General features: G+C 35.8%; 1 non-coding gene across 1 annotated transcript; it reads left to right on the top strand.

Moving 5' to 3' along the window:
- Window positions 1-14,790: 14,790 nt before the first annotated feature.
- LOC115940405 (small nucleolar RNA U13) lies at window positions 14,791-14,894 on the top strand. The gene has a single exon (XR_004075167.1). It is a non-coding gene; the product is annotated as a small nucleolar RNA U13 (small nucleolar RNA).
- Window positions 14,895-18,317: the final 3,423 nt, after the last annotated feature.

Here is an 18,317-nt window from a genome sequence, read left to right as displayed (position 1 = left end):
CTGAAAAACAAACTGAGGGTTCTAGAGGGGAGGGGGGTGGGAGGATGGGTTGGCCTGGTGGTGGGTATTGAGGAGGGCACGTTCTGCATGGAGCACTGGGTGTTGTGCACGAACAATGAATCATGGAACACTTCATCTAGAACTAATGATGTAATGTATGGGGATTAACATAAGAATAAAAAAAAAAAAGAAAAAAAAACCCATAAAAAGATGTTGGAAGGAAATAAAAACAAGAACACAAATTAAATAAATGGAAAATGAGACTATAATTGAGGGTTAGCAAAACCAAAAGGTATTACCTGAAAAGGTTACTAAAATAGAGGGGCTCCTGGGTGGCTCAACTGAGCATCCAACTCTTGATTTTGGTTCAGGTCATGATCTCAGGGTCATGAGATCAGGACAGAGTCAGGCTCCAAGCTCAGCGGGGAGTCAGCTTAAGATTCTCTCTCTCCCTCTGCCCCTCCCCCCACTCACACTCTCTCTCTCTCTCTCTCAAATAAATCTTAAAAAAAAATAAAATTTAAAATTTAAAAATTAAATAGACAAACCTCTGGCAAGTCTGAGTGAGATGAATAAGGTGGCAAAAATAAATATTAGGAATGAAAACAGGAAGTAACTATTGCAAAAGGCAATTTATGTCTTTACCATTAAAAACTTAAGTGAGATAGAAAAATTCCGAGAACAAAGAAATCAAAAATAACCCAAAAAATCCTGAATGATTCCAAAATCATTAGAGAAATAGAATCAGTAATTTAAAAAATCATCTCATGAATAAAACACTAACCTAAAGGTAGTTCTATCAAATATTCAAGAAACAGGTAATCACAATCTTACATAAAAATTTTTAGAAAATAAAAAGAGAGAAAACTCTCCAATTCATTTTATGATGTTAGTATAATCTTGATACCAAAGCCAGACCAAGTTCACACTGGAGAAAGGAAAATTATAGACCAGTCTCACTCCTGAACATGGGCAAAAAAAAAAAGGAGTTAACCGTAATGTCAACCAACAGTGGAATGGATACATATGGCATAGTCATATGGAATACTATACAATCATGAAATGAACAACTACTAATATAATATAAAAAATACAACATGAATAAATGTGAAAACATATTAAGAGATAAAAGGGAGTTGTAGAAAAGTTTGTACAGAGTAATTTTACCATATAAACACCTGCACAAGTGTATATCATTTAGGATTACACAGATATTATAATATATACACACACACACATATTTTTTTTAAAGATTTTATTTATTTGACAGAGAGAGAGAGAGAGACAGCGAGAGAGGTAACACAAGCAGGGGGAGTGGGAGAGGGAGAAGCAGGCTGAGCAGAGAGCCCAATGCGGGGCTCGATCCCAGGACCCTGGGATCATGACCTCGGCCAAAGGCAGATGCCCAACGACTGAGCCACCCAGGCGCCCCACACATATTTTTAAAATATGCTTTTATATAACATATACAGAATCTAAAAAAAGAATAATTTACAGAAGCAGAGAGTAGATCAGTGGTATCAAAGGCTGAGGAAATGGGAGATGTTGCTGAAAGGGTACAAAGTTACAGTTACATAGGATGAATAATCCAGAGATCTAATATACAGGCATGATGACTATACTTAATAATACTGCACTGATGACTAAAAATATGCTGAGAGAATACATTTCAGGGACACTCATCACACACAAAGAATGATAACTATGTGAAGAGGAGGTGACATGTTAATGAGGTTGCCTCTAGTACTTATTTCACCAACTATGTATGTATTGGATCATCATGTTGCACTCCTTAAATTATACACAATCTTCATTTTAAATTTATAAATAAGAAAAAAATTAATTGACTATATCTGTCTGGTCAGTTATGGTCTCTATTCCACTGATGTATATGCCTATCCTTTTGTCAATACTTTTTGTCTTGATTACTATACTTCATAGTTAGTCTTGAAATCACATATACAAAGACCTCCAACTTGGTTCTTCCTCAAGTTTGCTTTGGATACTCCAGCCATTTATGTTTCCATATATATATTGTAGAATAAACATAATCAATTTCTGCCAAAAAATGCCCACTGAAATTTTGCTTGTTACTTACTGTGTTGATGTATGTATTAATTTTGGAGCGAATGGACATCTTAACAAAATTGAGTTTGCCACTCCACAAGCATGACATCTTGCTCCATTTATTTAGGTCTTCTTTAACCTCTCAGTAATATTTTATAGTTTTTAGTAGACAAATGTTACACATATTTCATTAAATTGACCTACTGCTAACCAAACATGCTTCACAGTTTCTTAGCCTATCTTGCATGTGGGTGGGAGTGGGAGTAGTCCTGGGCCTTAAAATAGGACATAAGTGTATGTAAGGCAGAAATAGTCCAATTTTAACATTCTGTTTCCATACAACTATCCCGATGTTATTTTATTACAACTATTCCCCAATGATGATATAAAAGTAATCCAGGAACCTAATTTATCATTTCTTTTGCAAATACTTTCAAAAAGAATACTGAAATAAAAATGTACTTCACAAAGAAAATTTAGCCCATTAAAAAAGGCAGTATAATAAAATGAAATAATATCTACTACTTAGGTTATTTTTTCTTCAGTTATCATGTCTTCATGGAGTCTATAAATTTTCAAATAAATGTAAGTTGAATATGTCTGCTATAAAAGCTATGTATTATAAGATTAAAATACTCGTCAGTGAAATTTAAATCTGAAAGAAAAAGTAAATTTAAAATATGCACTTGTATATAAACAATTTAAAAATATCTTTCTTTCCATTTCAATAGATACAGACAATAATGAAGGCAAGTACACTGTTTTACAGAAAAACAAAATTAGTGAATTAAAAGTAGTGGTAGGGGCGCCTGGGTGGCTCAGTCGTTAAGCGTCTGCCTTCAGCTCAGGTCATGATCCCAGGGTCCTGGGATCAAGCCCCGCATCGGGCTCCCTGCTCCGCGGGAAGCCTGCTTCTCCCTCTCCCACTCCCCCTGCTTGTGTTCCCTCTCTCGCTTGTCTCTCTCTGTCAAATAAATAAATAAAATCTTTAAAAAAAAAAAATAAAAAATAAAAAATAAATAAAAGTAGTGGTAATCAATCATGTAATGAGTTAATTCACTCTTCCTTCAGTGATACCTCATAAATCAATTAGATTTGTGTTTGTCTGCATTTTATAAACCTGATAAAAGGATTTAACCATTAGAGAATTAGTTTTTCACATAACAAAAAATTCCAAAGTAGTCTACGGCTTTTACAGTGATTGTACAGTGTCAGCAATATCTAAGACATCTATTTTTGTGTTCTGCAATCCTTGGAAAGTGATTTTTACCCTCACAAATGCCATCTCCTAGTAATAAGATAGCAGCTCCACCATATACCGATGTAGTAAATTCATTTGTTATAAGAAATACAATGGCTTTTCCAGAAAACACTTTGTAGAAACTTCTGCTTATAGCTCATGACCAGAAATGCATCACACCATCTCTCCTAGCTTCAAGGGAGTCTAAAAAGGTAGGTACTTTAGCTGTACACACTGCCAATCTAAACTGTTTGGGGCTCTTTTAATAAGGAAAAAGAGGAGTGGAGATACTGGATAGCCACAAGGATGCCTGCCAAAATATTATTTTAGATTATAAACCTAGCTAAGATAAAATATACTAAAAGTTATCTTCAATTGAAAATACCAGCCTTGCAGAGAAAGTCAATTATCATATGGTTTCACTTATTTGTGGAACATAAGGAATAGCATGGAGGACATTAGGAGAAGGAAGGGAAAAATGAGGGGGCGGGGAATTGGAGGGAGAGATGAACCATGAGAGACTATGGACTCTGAGAAACAAACAGGGTTTTAGAGGGGAGGGGGGAGGGGGATTGGTTAGCCCAGTGATGGGTATTAAGGAGGGCACGTACTGCATGGAGCACTGGGTGTTATACAAAAACAATGGATCGTGGATCACCACATCAAAAACCAGTGATGTATTGTATGGTGACTAATATAACATAATAAAATTAAAAAAAACAACAACAACAACAAAAAAAAGAAAATACCAGCCTTAAAAGTCATTAAAACACTGATTTACAGAATATACTTGGAGAGAAAATCTTTTAAAACTATCACTTTGTTATGTACAAAATATATTTGAAAAGGCAGCAAGAAAAAGAGCTTGCACTTCTAAAGATTAATATTTTTAGGATAGGTGGGATGGAGGCTAGGATATCTTTGTAAAAATGTAGGACTAAAGAAGATAGAAGACTTGCTTTAGGAACAGACTCCTACAACAGTAAATATCATTCCTATTAAATAACAACAAAAATGAAATAATGAGTAAGCATTTAATCAAGCATTTAAAAATGTGCCAGGTACCATTCTAAACTTTCATACCATTTAAGCGACATCACAACCCTAGGAGGTAGACACCATTATTATCTCCTAGGAGAAAACTAAGAGGCACAAAATCACACAGCTACCAAGTTGTAGCATCAGAATTTGCACTCGGAGTATCTCTCCAGAGCCCATGCACTTAGTCACTATACAATGTTTCTCTGCTGAATTCCTCTCATTGGACCCAAAAGATACGATGATGTAAGGAAACCAATGTATGTTTGTAAACTTGGCAAATCAATATTCTTAGGATGACCATAAAAATGGATTTTACATCTTCTGTTCTTTACATGGACCCCATGACATGCCAACTTCAATTTACAAATTTAATCTTCCAAAGATTAGAAAGACATTATACAGCAGAATTTAGAGAGCTGTGCCTTATTTCTAATAAAATCTAGGAAATGTTCATTTCTTAGGGATTCCTGAAAAAAATTTAAAAACTTCTTATTCAATACAAAGTAGAACTGTTATAAAGCATATCTTTAATCTCTATGTTCTATTAGAAATGTGCGTTAATTATCTTCCTATAACATGAAAATATTGCTGTGTTAAGGTATACTCTATCACAAAGGAAAAGTAAACTACAGGGTAGACTTCGTTACAGATACTCAAATGTGTTTTTAATGTGAAAGTAAAAATTCTAATATCATGTCATCCTAAAATAGTACAAATAAATGACTAAAACAATTTAGCTACAATTATGAAATGCTGCAGTTATACACTTGAGGGAAAATTCATAGCCCAAAATTAATGCAAGTACACATCATTTTACATTTATTTCATAAAAGTGTCTTTTTTTTTTTTTAAGTAGGCTCTGTGCCCAACATGAGTCTTGAACTCACAACCCTAAGATCAAGAGTCACATGCTATACTGACTGAGCCAGACAGGCACCCCTGTAAGTGTCACCTTAACAGACAGTATAATTGGTTGTTAAACCCACTCATAGAACAAGACAGGGAACAACAAATGTTGGCGAGGATGTGGAGAAAGGGGAACCTTCTTACACTGCTGGTGGGAATGCAAACTGGTACAGCCACTCTGGAAAACAATATGGAGGTTCCTCAGGATGTTAAAAATAGAGCTACCCTATGACCCAGCAATTGCATTACTGGGTATTTACCCCAAAGATAAAGGTGTAGTGAAAAGAAGGAGCACATGCACCCCAATGTTCATAGCAGCAAGGTCCACAATAGCCAAACTGTGGAAAGAGCTGGGATGCCCTTCAACAGACAAATGGATAAAAAAGATGTGGTCCATATATACAATGGAATATTACTCAGCCATCAGAAAGGATGAATACCTACCATTTACATCGACATGGGTGGAACTGGGGAGTATTATGCCAAGTGAAGTAAGTTAGTCAGAGAAACACAATTATCATATGGCTTCACTCAGATGTGGGACATAAGGGATAGTGCAGAGCACAATAGGGTGGGGGGGGATACTGAATGGGAAGAAATCAGAGAGGGAGACAAACCATATGAGACTTTTGACTCTGGAAAACAAACTGAGGGTTGTGAAAAGGGAGGTAGGTGGGGGGATGGAGTAACTGGGTGATGGGCATTAAAGAGGGCATGTGATATGATGAGCATTGGGTATTATACTGAACTAAAGAATCATTGAACATTATAAAAAAAAAGAATCATTGAAACATTATATCAAACACTAATGATGTACTATACCTTGGCTAATAGAGCACTGGGTGTTATATGCAAATAATGAATCATGGAACACTACATCAAAAACTAATGATGTACTGTATGGTGACTAACATAACATAATAAAATAAATAAATAAATAAATAAATAAATTTAAATAAAAAAAATAAAATGAAACACCTATATAGTTTTTTGATGAAGATTTCTTAGTTGTTGGAAAATTTTCTTTTTTCCATTGCTGTGATAACTCTAAAAATGAAGAATAAAGATAATTCTAATATATTTATTTTCTAGTTTTATTAATAATTGACCTCAATTTTTATCTTGGCAAAAAGAGAAAGATACCTTCTGTGTATGATTTCTTTTTAAGATTTTTTTTATTTTTGAGAGAGAGAGAGACCACGCACAGAGGGATAGGAAGAAGCAGACTCCCCACTGAGCGGAGAGCCCATGTGGGGCTCCATCCCAGGACCCTGGGATCATGACCAACGGACACCTAACCAACTGAGCAGACATCTAACCAACTGAGCAGACACCTAACCAACTGAGCCACCCAGGCGACCCCGTGTGTGATTTCTAATGTGCTTTTGTTTTAAAAAACTAAAAATTACTTGTAGCATAAATATTTAAAATTTCACAATCTTGTTTTTGACAGGAATGAGTAATGATGTCACCATTTTCCATAAATGATGGTTTTCATATCAAAGTAAGGTTACTGGAATGGGAAATTAAGGTTTTAACTGCCTCAGAAGGATGGAGGTTTTTCTATCCTGGCTCAAGTATACATACACTCTTATCTAAGCACTCCATTATACCTCATTATACAAATGAAGTCCACTTCATTGAGTCTATTTATTTCTCTACAGAGAAAAGCTTCTTAAGTGATGAAACTGCTATCATTCTAAATATCACCTATATCAGAAAATAGATGTCAATTATGTATACCTGGAGAGACATATAATTCATATCAAAAACAAGATAATATAATCAACACTGATTTAGTGTTTGAAGCTTTATATGCAATTTTATTTCATCTCTAACAACTCTCTGAAATAATTTTTGTGTATAAATGGGTAATATAAATCTACGATTTAGTAAGAAGCCTAACACAGAAGATGAAAGGCTCAGATTTAAGACCATGTCCAAAGCCCTTTCTCTAGAATTTAATATATATTTGCTGATACTGTGATAAAAGCTAAACATAGCAAATTAACTAGTATAATCTCCTACCTTAATCTCTTGTATATATATCTTTTTCACTTAACACTGGTAGTAGTATTTCACGATATCATTTATTATTTCAATGAAAGTTTTATTTTTTCCTAACAATAATACATATTAACAATTCAAAATTTTTAAAATTGATCAGAAAAAGAATCTAACATCTTGGCCCCTCAATTAATTCTCATTAAAATTATGGTGCATTTTCTTCATGTGTTTTCCAAATATATTTTCATAATGCAGGTGAGATTATACTTTATATATAATTTCTACATAAATTCACTTTATTACATAATAATATATAATATACTATGTAATGTAAGCATTAATATATATTATATATATTATATTAAACAATAGTATATAATATACTATTTAATGTAAGCACTAACACATCTATATCTTAACTGGACTACAGCTGGCACATTTGGATAAGTAAATTTATTTTTGCTACTGCAAATACTGCTTCCATGTAAATATTTATGAAATAGTCACTCCATTCTCATATTTAACATTATTATCTTAAAACAAATTCCCAGAATTAGAATTACTTTTATTACTTAAAAGTCTGAAGAAATTTAAGGCTTTTACTAAATTATTTTTCAGATGTGCTAATTAAAACTTGATATCCACCAGCAAATATTTTCACTTCCTTTTTTTTTTTTTTTTAATGGAACTGGAGGGGATTATGCTAAGTGAAGTAAGTCAAGCAGAGAAAGACAATCATCATATGGTTTCTCTCACATGTGGAGCATAAGGAATAACGCGGAGGACCACAGGGGAAGGGAGGGAAAACAGAATGGGAAGAGATCAGAGAGGGAGACAAACCATAAAAGACTCTGGACCCCAGGAAACAAACTGAGGGTTACAGAAGGGAGGGGAATGGGGGGATGGGGTAACTGGGTGATGAGTATTGAGGAGGGCACATGTTGTGATGAGCACCGGGTGTTATACAAAACTAATGAATAGTTGAATACTACATTAAAAACTAATGATGTACTATACGTTGGCTAACTGAATATAATAAAAAAATAAAAATAAAAATAAATTTCACTTTCTTGCCTGTTAATATGAAGGAGAATATCTGGGAATGGTTAGGGTTATCTCATTATCTCACTGATTTAATTTACATCTCTTACTAGTAAGACTATTTCCTTAATGTATTGTTTTGTGAATGGCTTGTCTGTATCTTTGCTGATTATCTATTGGTATTCTTACTGGTTTTCCTATTGATTTTTATGTAATCAATATACAGAAAGATGTTAATCTTTATAGTTACATATGTTGAGACTTGTTTCTCAGTTTACTCTTTGTCTTTTATTTTTCTTTTGTTTTCAGAATCAGATAAATTAGACTTTAAAAGTTGTTAACCTAGATTCATTCTGGTTCTTAAGTATACTCTTTCTCAGAGGACAGCTAGGTAGTTACTTTGCTCTTAGAAAGTTAGATTAAGAAGAACTATATGGCTTGAAATTAAGTAGGGAAAACAAAGGGAGAATGTTTAGCTCTCTTACTGATTTTAGTAATATAACAAATTTTTATTCTCTCCCAGTAGAAAGAGTTATTTGAAGATGTGTATTCATTTGTTTTGAATTTCACTGGCTACATGACTGACCTCCTACATTCATAATAGAATAACAATCATTTGACACTTATCATATTAACAATACTTTTATATTTTTTTAAGATTTTTTTTATTTGTCAAAGAGAAAGAGAGCAAGCACAAACAGGGCTACAGGCTGGCAGAGGGAGAAGCAGACTCCCCTCTGAGCAGGGAGCCTGCTTCTCGGGACTCAATCATGACCTGAGCCGAAGGCAGCCGTTTAACCGACTGAGCCACCCAGGCGTCCCAACAATACTTTTAAAAGAATTAACCAGAAACACTGCAATTTGTTAAGATGGCAAAGAAAGGCAACATTCCAACATTCCATTCATCAGAAGGTAAATTTAAAAATTACCATGGCAATTTCAAACTTTAGATATAAAATATTTTTAAAAAATATTGTTTGCAGTTGTCTTCTTTCCAACACAAGCCTCCCACTTTCAAGTTTTTCCATGTCTCTAGAAAATCAGTGAGTACACTGGCCTCAATGCACACCTGAAAGATTTTTCAAATTTTAAATGTTCTAAGCTATTGCATCAAATAGCAGCTCTAATTTATTCAGAACATTTCTGATCCTGAGTCTTTGACAACTGTAGAGCCGCCATACTAAATCCAGAATGCCTGTGCTCACTTGAAAAAGAAATAAATGTGTATTTTGTTTAAAACACCATTATTTTTTCTCTTTTTTTTCAAGTTTTCATTTCAATTCAGGTTAGTTAACATAGTGTAATATTGGTTTCAGGTGTAGAATTTAGTGATTCAGCACTTCCACACAACACCTGGTGCTCATCACAAGTGCACTCCTTAATCCCCATCACCTATTTAACCCATTCCCCCAACCCACCTTCCATCCAGTAACCATCAGTTTGTTCTCTATAGCTTTGTTTCTTAAATTCCACATATGAGTGAAATCATATGGTATTTGTCTTTCTCTGACTTATTTTGCTTAGTATAATACTTTCTAACTCCATCCATGTCATTGCAAATGGCAAGATTTCATTTTTCTGATTGCTGAGTAATATTCCACTGTATAGAGATACCACATCTTCTTTATCCATCATCAGTCAATGGACATTTGGGCTCTCTCCATAGTTTGGCTATTGTTGATAGTGCTGCTATAAACATCGGGGTGCATATACCCCTTTGAATCAGTATTTTTGTATCCTTTGGGTAAATACCTAGTAGTGTAATTGCTGGATCATAGGGTACTTCTATTTTTAACTTTTTGAGGAACCTCCATACTGTTTTGCAGAGTGGCTGCACCAGCTTGCATTCCTACCAAGAATGAACGAGGGTTCCCCTTTCTCTGCATCCTTGTTTCTTGTGTTGTTGATTTTAGCCATTCTGACTGGTGTGAGGTGATTATTTCACTGTAGTTTTGACTTGTATTTTCCTGGTGATGGGTTTTGAGCATCTTTTTGTGTGTCTATCGGCCATCTATACGTCTTCTTTAGAAAAATGTCTATTCATGTCTTCTGCTTATCCTTTGTGTTGATTTTTATAAGTTTTTTATGTATTTTGAATACTAATCCTTTACCAGAGGGCAATTTGCAAATATCTTCTCCCAATCCATAGGTTGCCTTCTGTTGATTGTTTCCTTTGCTGTATAGAAGCTTTTCATTTTGATGAAATCTCAATACTTTATTTTTGCTTTTGTTTCCCCTGTCCCAGGAGACATATCTAGAAAGAAGTTGCTATGGCCAATGTCAAAGAGGTTATTGCCTGTGTTCTTCTCTAGGATTTTTATGGTTTCATATCTCATATTTAGGCCTTTAATCAAATAGTATTGTTTTAAAAATTTGGTTTCCAATTATCCATTGCTAATATATGGCAATATAATTAATTAATTGACTGAAAGAAAAAGAGTATTTTGATTTGCTATCCTATAACTACAAACTTAATTGTTTTAGGAGTATCTTTTGTACATTCTAGTGGGTTTTGTTGTTTGTAGATTCTTTGGGATTTCCTATGTGGCCAATTCTGACTGGTGTGAGGTGATATTTCACTGCAGTTTTGATTTGTATTTTCTACAAATAGGTATGCTCTGCAAATAGGACCAGCTTTTTTTCTTCATTCTAATCTGTATGTCCCTTCTTCCCTTTTTTTGCCTTACTGCACTGGTTAAGTCTTCCAGTACTAACCTGAGTAAAACTGTTAAAACTGTTAAAAGCAGACATCCTCAACCTTGTTCCCCAAAGCAGACGGTCACCATTAAGTATGACATTTGCTGTAGGTTTTCATAAATGCCCTTTCTCAGGGTGAAAAAGTCCACTTTATTCCTAGTTTGCTGAAAGGTTTTTTTTTTTTTTTTTAAGATTTTATTTATTTATTTGACAGAGAGAGACACAGCAAGAGAGGGAACACAAGCGGGGGCAGTGGGAGAGGGAGAAGCTAGTTTCCTGCATAGCAGGGAGCCCAATGCGGGGCTCGATCTCAGGACACTGGGATCATGACCTGAGCCGAAGGCAGATGCTTAACAACTGAGCCACCCGGGCACCCCTTGCTGAGAGTTTTTATCATTAAAGAGTGTTGGATTTTCTCAAATGCTTTTTCTGACAATGCTACGATCTGCTGGTTTTTCTTCTTTAGACTGTTGGTAGAATTTACCAGTGGAACCATCTGGGCCTAGTCATTTCATTTTTGGAAGGACTTTCATAAATTTACTTTAATAGCTGTTGGATATTAAGATTACCAATTTTATCTTGGGTGAATTTTGGTGATTTTGTGATTCAAGGATTTGTTTTATTCAGGTAGATTCTCACTTACATATCATAGTATTCTTTTATTACCCATTTAATGTCAGTGGAATCTACAGTGAATCTCTTTCTTTAGTCCCAGTATATTGGTAATTACTATTTTCTCCCATTTTCCTTGTCAGTCTTGGTAGATGTTCATAAATTTTATTGATATTTTTAAAAACTGGCTTTTGGTTTCATTTTTTTCTCTTGTTTTTCTATTTTTAATCTCATTAATTTCTGCTCTATTTTTTCCTGCATTCTGCTTACTTGGGTTTATCTTCTTTTTTTTAGATTCTTGAAGTAGGAGCTGCAATTACTGATTTGACATCATGTTTTTTTTCTATTATATGCACTTAATGTTATAAATGTCCCTCTCAGCACTGCTTTAAATGCATCCCACACATTTTATTTTTTTTAAAGATTTTATTTATTTATTTATTTATTTGAGAGCACAAGAATGAGAGAGAGAGAGAACATGGGAGGGGGGAAGGTCAGAGGGAGAAGCAGACTCCCTGCTGAGCAGGGAGCCCGATGCGGGACTTAATCCCGGGACTCCAGAATCATGACCTGAGCCAAAGGCAGTCACTTAACCAACTGAGCCACCCAGGCGCCCCTGCATCCCATACATTTTAATATATTATGTTTTCATTTACATTCAACATATTTTTTATTTCTTGAGATCCATGGATTATTTAATAGTGTGTTAATTTTTTTTAAATTTTTTATTGTTTTGTTAATCATCATAGATTACATCATTAGTTTTAGATGTAGTGTTCCATGATTCATTGTTTGTGTATAACACCCAGTGTTCCATGCAGAATGTGCCCTCTTTAATACCCATCACCAGGCTAACCCATCCTCCCACCCCGCTCCCCTCTAGAACCCTCAGTTTGTTTTTCAGAGTCCATCATCTCTCATGGTTCTCTCCCCCAATTTCCCCCCTTCATTCTTCCCCTCCTGCTATCTTTTTTTTTTTTAACATATATTGTATTATTTGTTTCAGAGGTACAGATCTGTGATTCAACAGTCTTGCACAATTCACAGTGTGTTAATAAGAGCCGTAAGAGACTCTTAATGACAGAGAACAAACTGAGAGTTAAGGGAGGGAGGTGGGTGGGAGATGGGCTAGATGGGTGATGGGTATTAAAGAGGGCACTTGTGGTGATGAGCACTAGGTGTTGTATGTAAGTGATGAGTTCTACTCCAGAAACCAATATTGCACTGTACGTTAGCTGAGTAAAATTTAAAGAAATTTTTTTAAAAACATGAAAAAAAGAATGCACTTATGATAAGCACTGAGTAATGTATAGAATTGTTGCATCACTATCTTATACACCTGAAAATAATCTAACACTGTATATTAATTAATTTGGAATTTAAAAATATATAAAAATTTTAATATACATATATATTTTTTAAATACACAAATACAACAGTGCATATAAAGATTTTTTCTTTTGCTTTAATTTTCAGAAGTTTAACAACAATTTGTGCACGGATTTCTTTAGGTTTATCCTGTTTGGAGTTCACTCAGCTTCTTGAGTCTGTAGACTTATGTCTTTCGCCAATTTGGGGAATTTTTTTTTAAAGATTTTATTTATTTATTTGAGAGAGAGAGAAAGAGTGAGAAACAGCATGAGAGGGGAGAGGATCAGAGGGAGAAGCAGGCTCCCCACTGAGCCGGGAGCCCAATGTGGGACTCAATCTCAGGACTCTGGGATCATGACCTGAGCTGAAGGCAGTTGCTCAATGAACTGAGCCACCCAGGTGCCCCCAAATTTGGGAATTTTAAGCCATTATTTCTTCAAAATTTTTTTAGGTCCACATTCTGTCCTTCCCATCTAGTACTCTAATGCCTAAATGTTAGATCTTTTGTTATTGTCCCACAGGTCTCTGAGGCTAAGCTTACTTTTCCATTTAGTTTCACTCCATTATTCAGATTGGATAATTTCTATTGATCCATCTTTAAGTTCACTAATTCCTTCCTCTGTTCTTTCCATTCTGCTATTGAGCCTACCCAGTAATTTTTAAATTTTGGTTACTGTATTTTTCAGTTCTAAAATTTTCATTTGATTATTTATGTTTTCTACTTCTATTGCTGCAGTTTCCTATGTTTTCATTTGTTTCAAGAGTGTCTCTAATTGCTTGGTGGAACAATTTTACAAAAACAGCTTTAAGATCCTTGCTGATGGTTCCAACATCTGTGTCATTTCAAAGTTGGCATCTATTGATTATCTTATCTTATTAGAGTTGAGATTTTCCTGATTTTTCATTTGTGAAGTAAATTTGGTCTGTATACTGGACATTTTAAGTATTATCCTATGACATTCTGATTCCTATTTAAATCTTCTATTTTAGCAGGTGGTCAATCTGCTTAAGTTCAGAAGGCAATTCTAGGCTTACTTTTCTGGGCTGTGATTTAAATGTCAATTTAGTATATAAAGTCTTTCCAGTGCTCTTATGGTTTCCCCCCATTAGTGTGTTACCTAGATAGCAGAACTCCACTTCACTTATACTCAGCATGGATTTGGGTGGGGAGAAGCACTGCCTCATTTCAGCAGGGCAAGGATGAAAAACAGGGTACTGTTCACATCGTGTACTAGAGAGAGAGGCACTGTCTCATTAATGGGGAGAGGGTGAGAGTCAGTCCTGCCTACGGGCTCAGCTGCAGAGGGACCCACTTATTATTACAAGGGAAGTGGAAATCAAGAGTTCTAACCACAGGCTCCTCTGTGGAGGGATGCTTCTTCCTTACTTCAGAGCACAGGAGGAAGTCAGAGTTTTGCCCACAGAACTCTGCAAAATAAGGGTATCACCTTGTTAACACTGGGTAGTTGTGAAATCCAGAGTCCCACCCACAGGCTCTGCTGGGGAAGGTGCCACTTTGCAAGTGCTGGTGAAGTTGCAGTCAGAATCCTCCTGCAGGGACCCACTGAAGAGAGGCACTGTCTCATTACTGTAGTGGGGAGGGATAGAAGTCAGAGTTTGGTCTAAGGCTCCACTGGAGAGGGACACCTTGTTACTGCAGGTGTGGGGAAGAGTGGGTATGTAAGATGGGAGTTCTGGTCACCAATTCCACTACTGTAATGCCTGTTTGGGAGGGTACAAGGGAGTGCAGCTTTTATTGCAATGTTCTCTAGTGAACATAAAGGATAGGTTAAAAGGTTTCTGTCTTGATCCTTTTGTAGTTCATAAGCATGATGATACGGTGTTCACACTGTTGTATGACATGTACCTCACTCAAACCTTGTTACAACCTCTGCACATTACCCGTCCGATGTGAAGGAAAAAGAAGGTTTCTGTCTTGCTGAGCCATCCTCTGGCTAAAAAGAAAAGGCTTTCTTTGGTGCTTTTTGTGTGCACCCATTAGTATTTCCAGGTGGTGGGCTTCTCTAGAGAGAAGCCCAAGCCAAAGTATATGAGAGGCAAGAAAAAACAACAATCAGGGAACTCACTCAATCCTTGAGTTCAAATGTCCCTAGTCACTCCACCTTCTTTTCCTTTACTTTCAGAGTTTTCTGGTAGATGATTTATGGGTTTTGTCCAGGATTTTGTTGTAATTAGTAAGAGGAGTATAACAGAATGTGCTTATTCCATCTTGATGAAATAACAGAACCCAAACCTTGTCACTTACTTCAGCCAGATTTTTTTGTGTCCTATCTCCCTCTACTCTCCAAGTTTCCAGAGGATATGGATTGGGTTTTTATTAATCTTTTTATTAATTGTGGACTTAGCAAAACATGTCATATATGGCATATCCTATAAGCTTAGTAGCTATAAGAAACTGTTGATAAAACTTCTTGGCCTTTACCCACCTTTAGGTTCACAATGAAACTCAAGTTTGTTCATTCATTCAGGAAACACCTGTTTTATGAAAGCTTCTAGGGCTACAGCAGTGGGTAAGACAGCTAAAACCCCTGATGTTATGGAACTGAAGGCATACAAATAATGTGTTCTCTTCAGGTTGAACAACACTTAGTGTACCATATTTCGGTTAATATTAGGAACAAAGTTGCAAATATTCAGAAATCTAAAAATTTGTAATTGGCATATGTAAGATAAATTTTTTTCACTTTTCTAATGGAACTTTAAAGATCTAGTAAGCTACTTATCAATACTTACCACATAGAGTTGTTTCCACAGACTGGCCCATTCTTGTAGAGTTCCTGTAACCTCAGTCACAATAGAATCTTCAAGTGGAACCACAGTTTCATACTGCCTAGAACCAGAGCCACAACAAACAGCCACATTATCTTTGATAAAATACCAGAATGCTATCTACTGACCTTTTCAATGTGTGTAACTCAAATTTTAAATTCATGCAAATACAAAGGAAAGATACATCCAACTGACTCAAGATTCTTTTGTCATAATATAGTGCAATAGTGTAAATGACCTAAATTAATGAAAAAACACCTGAGTTTTGCTACGTAAGTCCTCAATTTTACTTTTAGAAATACTGTCTTTAAGAAAGACCTTTTTAAAGACCGTTTTTGAGCCTTTTTTTCTTTAAAGAAAGACCATATATTGCCCATGTCTTGCTCAAATTCATTTTTTAAATTATTTGTGTCCTTTAACATTTACTAGTAATACAAATTAGCTTATGCTCTTGGTATAAAAGATCTGATGGAAATGGAGGGAAAGGGACCCAGACACTGGTTTTTGAAACATTTTATAAACTATCCCTTATACTGATATTGTGCTTTCTTAGAAAATTGTGTTGGTAGTAGAATTCTGGGTCTGGTAGAGGAATTCTGATCCTGGTAAGGATCAGAAAGGTACTGGGATTCCCTCAGTTTACCTCATAAGTAGCATCCACTATGGTGCCATTCCCTGTGCTAAACTGCCAAGGATTTATCAGTGAACAAAAGTGGACAGGATCCCTATCTTCAGAGAGCTCTTGCTCTGATTAGAGAATCAACAGACAAATAATCACAACATACAGATATGAACAGTGATGAATCTAAGAAGGAAATTAAAGTGTAAAATCAGTGATTTTAGCTGAGGGACATGATTTTGAGAATATAGGGATAGAGGATACACATCTCACTATCATAAAAGCCATCTATGAAAGACCCACAGCGAATATCATTCTCAATGGGGAAAAACTGAGAGCTTTCCCCCTAAAGTCAGGAACGTGGCAGGGATGTCCACTATCACCACTGCTATTCAACATAGTACTAGAAGTCCTAGCCTCAGCAATCAGACAACAAAAAGAAATAAAAGGCATCCAAATCAGCAAAGAAGAAGTCAAACTCTCACTCTTTGCAGATGATATGACACTTTATGTGGAAAACCCAAAAGACTCCACCCCAAAACTGCTAGAACTCATACAGGAATTCAGTAAAGTGGCAGGATATAAAATCATGCAAAGAAATCAGTGGCATTCCTATACACCAAAACAAGACAGAAGAAAGAGAAATTAAGGAGTCGATCCCATTTACAATTGCACCCAAAACCATAAGATACCTAGGAATAAATCTAACCAAAGAGGCAAAGGATCTGTACTCAGAAAACTATAAAATACCCATGAAAGAAATTGAGGAAGACACAAAGAAATGGAAAAACGTTCCATGCTCATGGTTTGGAAGAACAAATATTGTGAAGATGTCAATGCTACCTAGAGCAATCTACACATTCAATGCAATCCCCATCAAAATACCATCCACTTTTTTCAAAGAAATGGAACAAATCATCCTAAAATTTGTATGGAACCAGAAAAGACCCCGCATAGCCAGAGGAATGTTGAAAAAGAAAAGCAAAGCCGGCAGCATCACAATTCCGGACTTCAAGCTCTATTACAAAGCTGTCATCATGATGACAGTATGGTATTGGCACAAAAACAGACACATCGATCAAAGGAACACAATAGAGAGCCCAGAAATGGACCCTCAACTCTATGGCCAACTCATCTTCGACAAAGCAAGAAAGAATGTCCAATGGAAAAAAGACAGTCTCTTCAACAAATGGTGTTGGGAAAATTGGACAGCCACATGCAGAAGAATGAAACTGGACCATTTCCTTACACCACACACAAAAAGAGACTCCAAATGGTTGAAAGATCTAAATGTGAGACAGGAGTCCATCAAAATCCTAAAGGAGAACAGAGGCAGTAACCTCTTCGACCTCAGCCGCAGCAACTTCTTCATAGAAACATCATCAAAGGCAAGGAAAACAAGGACAAAAATGAACTACTGGGACTTCATCAAGATAAAAAGCTTTTGGACAGCAAAAGAAACAGTCAACAAAACCAAAAGACAACCGACAGAATGGGAGAAGATATTTGCAAATGACATATCAGATAAAGGGCTAGTATCCAAAATCTATAAAGAACTCATCAAACTCAACACCCAAAGAACAAATGATCCAATCAAGAAATGGGCAGAAGACATGAACAGACTTTTTTCCAAAGAAGACATCCAAATGGCCAACAGACACATGAAAAAGTGCTCAACATCGCTCGGCATCAGGGAAATCCAAATCAAAACCTCAATGAGATACCACCTCACATCAGTCAGAACGGCTAAAATTAACAAGTCAGGAAATGACAGATGTTGGCGGAGAAAGGGGAACCCTCCTACACTGTTGGTGGGAATGCAAGCTGGTGCAGCCACTCTGGAAAACAGTGTGGAGGTTCCTCAAAAAGTTGAAAATAGAGCTACCATACGATCCAGCAATTGCACTACTGGGTATTTACCCCAAA

This window comes from Leptonychotes weddellii, chromosome 1, assembly GCF_054177405.1.
Source record: "Leptonychotes weddellii isolate Sample4059 chromosome 1, ASM5417740v2, whole genome shotgun sequence".
Classification (NCBI taxonomy): Eukaryota; Metazoa; Chordata; class Mammalia; order Carnivora; family Phocidae; genus Leptonychotes; species Leptonychotes weddellii.
This window is presented reverse-complemented; position numbering and strand designations above follow the sequence as displayed.